This window comes from Pyrus communis, chromosome 1, assembly GCF_963583255.1.
Source record: "Pyrus communis chromosome 1, drPyrComm1.1, whole genome shotgun sequence".
Classification (NCBI taxonomy): domain Eukaryota; kingdom Viridiplantae; phylum Streptophyta; class Magnoliopsida; order Rosales; family Rosaceae; genus Pyrus; species Pyrus communis.
This window is the reverse complement of record NC_084803.1, coordinates 25,596,116-25,603,224: the sequence shown is the minus strand read 5'-3', so window position 1 is coordinate 25,603,224 and position 7,109 is coordinate 25,596,116.

Below are 7,109 nucleotides of genomic sequence, written 5' to 3'. Positions count from 1 at the left end.
ATCATTGAGCCAGATTACTCTAGAAAATCGGCAGAAGAAGGGTAAATAGAGACACTTCATCGCCTTCTTCGCGATAGGTTATGAGCGAAGGGCTCTGAGACAAGTAAGTCCTATCAAAACCTAAGCAGTACACCGCCATGAACATCGTCGTTAATATCCTCTATAGCATAAAGGATAAACCATTCCTTCAACGCCTAAACCACTCTAAGAAATCCTGGCTGAGAAAAACCTAAGCGAATATTGCTCTTTCAACAAAAGTACCTGCCATGCCACCAGAGGTTGTCGAGTACTGAAATACCATATCAAGGAACTACTGGATTAAAGGCACTGCTCGAAATCCGTCAGGGATAAGGCAAGAAAAGAGACTTCAACTTAACCTAGGAAATTGGACAGGTTGGACAAACACATTAATGATAAAGATCGACGGCTTGCAAAGGAACCGATGCTCAACATAAACTTCATTTGTGAAGGACGGATGTAGGTAACGGAAGCGATCGAGAAAAATCCAAAACCAATCACCCTGAAGTGGATGCCCTGTTGTCACATCAAGATTGAATAAAAAAAAAGGTAACACGAACTACACAGGTTTGATTCCCTTCACTGGATAGGTAGGCAATCATCTCCGGACCTAATCGCAACGGTGTAGTTTGCGCTAAGACAAGTCCACGAAGAACTCATCTCCTAACGCTCCACCATAGGCTCATCGTCAAAAGTGATCCTTGATGTAATTTTTATATCATATCATCTTTTCCATAGAACTACACCAGTGATTTGATTCTCCATCCCGAAGATATGTAGGCAATCCTTCTCGGATTCAATCACACTCCCCTTATAAACCAACTTTACTTGGATCATGAATAAAGAGCACATGTTTGTCTACTTTCTTTATATTTTTAGGTGATGCAGAGAGTACACTACTTAGACTTGGAATTCGTGTCGTGTTTTTCATGTTCGTGTTGTTTTCGTGACATACTTGATATCTTAACAGGTCGTGTTATGTAACACCCATTAAAGTAAACGGATAATATGACCCGACCAAAAATCGACCTGTTAATATTATCAGGTAACATGACCCAACCCATTACCCATTAAAGAAAATATATTTTAAATCAATAAATAATGAAAATCTAAAAAAATTAAATTCGGCGAGTAGAATAAACCGTAAATGACAATCGACGGTTAAATTTAACCCTAAGGTGTATGGATTATGGTGTCAGATTTCGGAGTTACCTCTTCACGAAAGTTGTAAAGCTTGTTAGTACGAGTGATTGTGTATTTGTCTGTACATTTTTCACACTCCTACCATAAATATTATTAATTTTGCACTCAAATAAAAAACACTATTCATGAGATTTTGAGGGTTTTAAAAATCTAAACAACCATGTAACAGCGTAGAAGATGCAATCATGAGTGTTTATATATGCTTTCACTTTTTCATACTTATATATTAATGATTATGAATTTATTTATTTTGAAAATATTATTCATAAGGGTTTGCATGGTTTTAAAAATTCAAACGACAATGTACACATCCTCAAAGCGTAGAGGATGCAATTACGACTGTTTGCATTTTTTTTTTCCATTTTTGCACTTATAAATTAATTATTATAATTTTTTAATGTGTTTGGTATTTTTAAATTACTTGATATTTTTATTTTTAATATGCTTTATAATTTGTTAATCTCACATTTTGCCTGTAGTATATATAAAAAATAAATAAGTAAAACCAAAATTTTTTAAAATTTATATAGAATAATAATGGGTAAATTACATAAAACTACCTCAACTATTGGGCCAGTCACAGCTTCATACCCCATCTTTAAAAAATGTCAATGTCACACCTCTTCTTACGAATTTGTTACAATTTCATACATTCCGTCAGCTTGTCTGTTAATTAGGTTGTTAAATAGTGGCGTGGCTTGAGACAGGGCCCACTTTCAATTCCAACAAGATTAAAAAATTAACTATACATTAAAATATAAAATAAAAAATAAAAAAAACCAAACCCACACCCAGATCCTCTTCCTTCCCCTTTACCTCTCTGCAACTCCCGCCCTTTCTTCCTCCATTCCACTTCCCTCCCATGGTGCTCCTCCCCCTCCCTCTTCTACACACCCATCACCCTCACCACTACCAATCACCCTCTCCATGTACGCCTATTCTCCTTCCCCGTCATCGTCCGTACGATTCGTGAACCCTACCACACACCCATCACCCGTCTCCGTCATCGCATCCAAACATCACTAGAACCCTAACGTCTCCAAGAAATCCTAGCCCCCAAAACCAAACCAACTCAGCTTAGGCTGAAAATGACCCGGCGGTGTTGGTTATGTGACGATAGCCTGATCAGAGTCGACAAAGCCCTTTCACCAAATGGCCTTCCACTCCTCCGATTCTCACCAACGACAGCCTGGCCATTATTTTTCTTGCTGTTGTGGAACTAATTCTTCACCAAAATCGAACGGCCAGGAGATCTAGGGCGGTTCACGAATCATACGGAGGACGACGACGGGGAATGAGAGTGGGCGTACATGGAGAAGATAATGAGTAGTGGTAAGGGTTATAGGTGTAGGATGGGAAGGGGGATGAGCACCATGGGATAGAGGTGAAGATGGAGGAAGAGAGGGCAACAATTGCAAAGATGTGAGAGGTAAGGAAGAGGATCTGGGTGTAGGTTTGGTTTTATTTTTTATTTTTTATTATTTTTTTTAATATTTAGTTAATTTTTTAATCTAGTTGGAATTGAAAATGGGCCCTGTCTCAAGCAACGTCACTATTTAACGGAAGAATTGATAGAAAAACTTATGGAATGTATGAAATTATAACAAATTGATGTGAAAATTAACTTAACACATAAATTAAACCCTAATGTTGACAATTGTAGTATATGTGTAAGTAGAGATTGTTCTAGACCGGGGATTAACTAGGGATGCTAATCAACACAAATAAGACTTAAAAACACTAAATTAGACTATATAGACTCAAAGCTGACTCAAAACAGCAACAAACAATAAAAAAGACTCAATTCTAGACCTACCAAGTGATTTCTACGAAAATAAGACTTAACTTGACTCAATGGACTAAAAGAAAACAGATTTTGACTCAATAACTAGACTCAATGGAAAGGGGATTGTTTTTGACGAATTTAAGACTCAAAACAGAAACTTTGCATAAAACACTTTGTAAAAATGAACTTGGTGAATTAAAAAGGGTGAAAGGCTAGTTAAAGGGTCCTTCTCCACACATGACATATGCATACAAACCAATTTCCAATTATTATTCCTTTAGACTATGAATGACAATGCCCTAAATTAACCGTGAAAAGCACAAATTAACTTTCAGATTTTTCGTAACTCATTGAATTGGATGGAATATGCATCACAACCAAATTATCCTTATCAAGTTCCCTAACTATGAAAAGCATGATAGAAAGACATATCATAGGTCATTAAGTTCTTTGAAAACCATAAGCATTGACGAGGCACTCGTAACTATGAAAAGCATGATACACATACCAAGGATTTACTTAACACAATCATGACTAATGACTTCCACTACTTGTGAATATAAGTTCATAACAATTAGGTGAAACTCCCTTATACTCTAGCATCAAATTCATGCATGCAAATTAAGTGTCAACCCTCAATCAACATACATAAACAAGTTTTGATAACTCAGATAAGCAAATCACATTCAAGACTCAAGAAACAATAACTGGATGTAATCAATTCATATAAAACATATAATCATGGCTTCGAATTCACCTCCAACTATAAAGAAATTAGTTCTTCATAATTGAAAACCAAATTAAAATAAACATTGAACTAAAACTAAGGATAGAAAGAACCCAGAAGCATTCCACACTCCAATGGCACGTACGACACTCCCTTGGATGGTGGCAAGCACGGCACAAGTCATCTTCTCCTTCCTTCCTTGCTGCGGCACTAGGGTGATTTAGGTGTTTGTGGTGTGAATTATGGTGTTTGATGGCTGAATGAATGAATGAATGAATGAATGAATGAGTGACGGAATGGATGAGGGGGGCTAGTTTATACGGCATAAGCATGTATATATATGTATGATGCACGGCAAACCCTAGGGAAATCAGACTAAGGTTAGAAGTTAGAAGAAATAAAGTATTAAGGCCTTAAGGTGCGGCACAAGACTTGGGCCTCAAGATAAAGGTCAAATCCTAATTAATTTCTGAAAAGGCTTTGCACAATCTAAGTCCACAAGAAAAAAGGCCAATTCAATTTAGATTCCAAGAGGGAAAAGGGACACAAGGTGCGACACAACCCTTGGATTTAGGAATAGGCCTTCTAGAAAGGGTATTGTGGCAAATTTCTAGAAGGAAAGGCATAAGGGGTGCGGCATCCTCTTAGGAGAAGGATAAGGCTTCTAGAATCATATATTCAGGTGCTCTAATGTGAAATTAAGTCCTCATTGCAGCAGGAATTAAGGTAGCAAAAGATTAGGATAGGATAAGATAAGATAAGGTTGGATAAGGTTTGGATAAGATAAGGTTGTTTGGATAATGTTCCATGTTTCTTGCTCTTTCCTTATCTTCTTTGTCTTGAACTTGTTTCTCCAGACTTGTGGCATGTTCCTAGCCTCTTTTGACTTCGATTTCTTCCATCCACCTTGCTCCATATGCAAGCTATCCATTCCATGCCCAAAACTGCTCCAAATGGCTCCAAAATGCACTTTCTTGCCAACTTTGCCATTAGGACCTATAAACACACGAAAATAGCTTAAAACACTGTAATAAATGAAAACTAACTATGTAAATGCAAGAAAACAAGCTAACTAAGTCGCATAAATATGCTCCTATCAAATTCCCCCACACTTAGCTTTTGCTAGTCCTCAAGCAAAACAAAGAAAACAAAACACAACCTAAACCTTCCAACAATTGCCTCAGGGATTTCCAAAGTAACATGACATGTTAAAAATCACTACTCCCATAAATTTAGTTATCCCTACCCTCGAGCATATACTTAACCGTAGTAACCACTTACTAGCTCGCATTTAACCAATTAAAACAATATTTTGAATATGGTAACATGCCTTAGAGAAGATTTTCACACAGATTTTCTGACTACACTCCCTACACTAGGTATATGTGAGAAGATTAATGTAAACATGTAGACTAATACTCACATATGTATAATCAAAGAAGGCACTTTCTGGAATTATTAACATGTATATGATATGATCTCATGAATGGAATGCCACTACTTTGACGCGAGAACCAGGGATACCATATGCTCAGACCAATTTCAAACTCCACATATTGAAACACATAACCATCAAGATAGAAGTCAAAGGGTTGTAACGGGGCTAAGGTATTGGCTAACAAAGAAAGGTAAGGATAAACAAAAGTTCTTAAAGCAATAGTAAGCAAAGTAATGAAATAAACACTTAGAATTCGCTTTTGAATGTAGAAGGGAAACTTCACACAACACTTAGGGCCAGATTCAAACTTTTTGGACCCTTTCTTCAACAATCAATACTTGTGAGTTCATTCTCACTTATTTTCAACTCTTTTTCTTTCTTTTCTTCAACTTTTTTTTTTTTCACGTTTTTTTTCTTTTTTTTTTTCTTTTTGTGCCCTTTTTGTTTCTTTGCCACACTACATGTACAACCTCATAAAATTCCAAAGAAACACCTTCCCCCACACTTGTTTTTCTGCACATTGTAGATCAAAAGGAATTCCCTCTAAGTCATGCTCCACTATTCTTTAAGAACAAGGGTATGGATAGTCCTACTCTAGGCTAGGTAAGGATAATGTGGTTAACAAAGAAAATAGGCTAACTAAGGCTCAAAGGGGTTAAACCTACAATACATATGCATAGGGTAAGGCTTTTTGGCTCTGGTTTTAACTAAACAACTTCATCTTGTTATATGTTATGCAATCAATATCATGCTTTGAATGAAATAGGCTTGAGTTCTAGTATTTGGAACTATATTGATAAAACGCAATCTAAGTAGCAACCAAGCAAAGAAATAATGAGATCATGCAACGACTTTAGAAAACAAAAACATCAAGATTAATAACTCTCCAAATAAAGTTTAGGCTCAAGTCTCTCAGGGTTGTAGCGTTAGTTTGAGTTCCTTCCTTCAAGCATGTTACAAAAGCTGATTTTTTCTTTTTGTGATTACATGTGAATTCGTTAATGACAACTACAACTAAGCATAAACCAAAGAGCATATCAAACTTCCATCCATGTTTGTAACTTTCTTTAACAGTCATGCAATTAAAAACCAAATCCTCATCATAGTGTTGAAAGGTATCCTAAGACATAAACAAACACAAAAACAAAAATGACTCTAAAAACAACTTTTTTTGGGTTTTTCAAACACTCTTTTTCGATTTTTTTTTTTCAAATTTTCAAATTTTCTGTTTAAGACACATAAAAACACCTCAAAACACACTAAAAACACTTAAAAACAGTGAGTAACAACTTTAGAAGTAATAGGTGATAAAATCCCACAAAAATCATGCAAAAACAGGTTGTTTACCCCCCCCCCCCCCACACACACACACACTTAAACCAAACATTGTCCTCAATGTTTCAAACATAGACTCACAAACAAACAATCAAACACACTACTAACAAACATGACAATCATGGCAAAGTAAAAGCAATAAAGAGTAGTGTGTAGGAACGCAAATCTGGTTATGGAGTGTTGGAGATTCCTAGGTCTTCTTTATTGGCGTGGGTTGCCTCCCAAGAAGCGCTTGCTTTAACGTCTTCCAGCCAGATGATACCTCCTTTTAAGCTTCCTTGGAGCCTACGGCCTGGAGGGGTATATCCTCCACGACATGCTCCTCAAAGTGCTCATAGTATGGTTTCAAACGATGTCCATTCACTTTGAAATCATTTCCGGTCTTTAAACTTTGAATTTGGACTATATCATAAGGAAAGACATTAGTAATAACAAAAGGACCAATCCATTTAGAAAGTAACTTACCTGGAAACAATCGAAGGTGAGAATTGAAAAGCAACACTTTTTGCCTTATAGATAACGTCTTGCTACGAACCATCTTGTCATGGAAAGCCTTTGTTTACTCTTTGTAAATGCGAGCGTTCTTATAATCCTTATTCCTT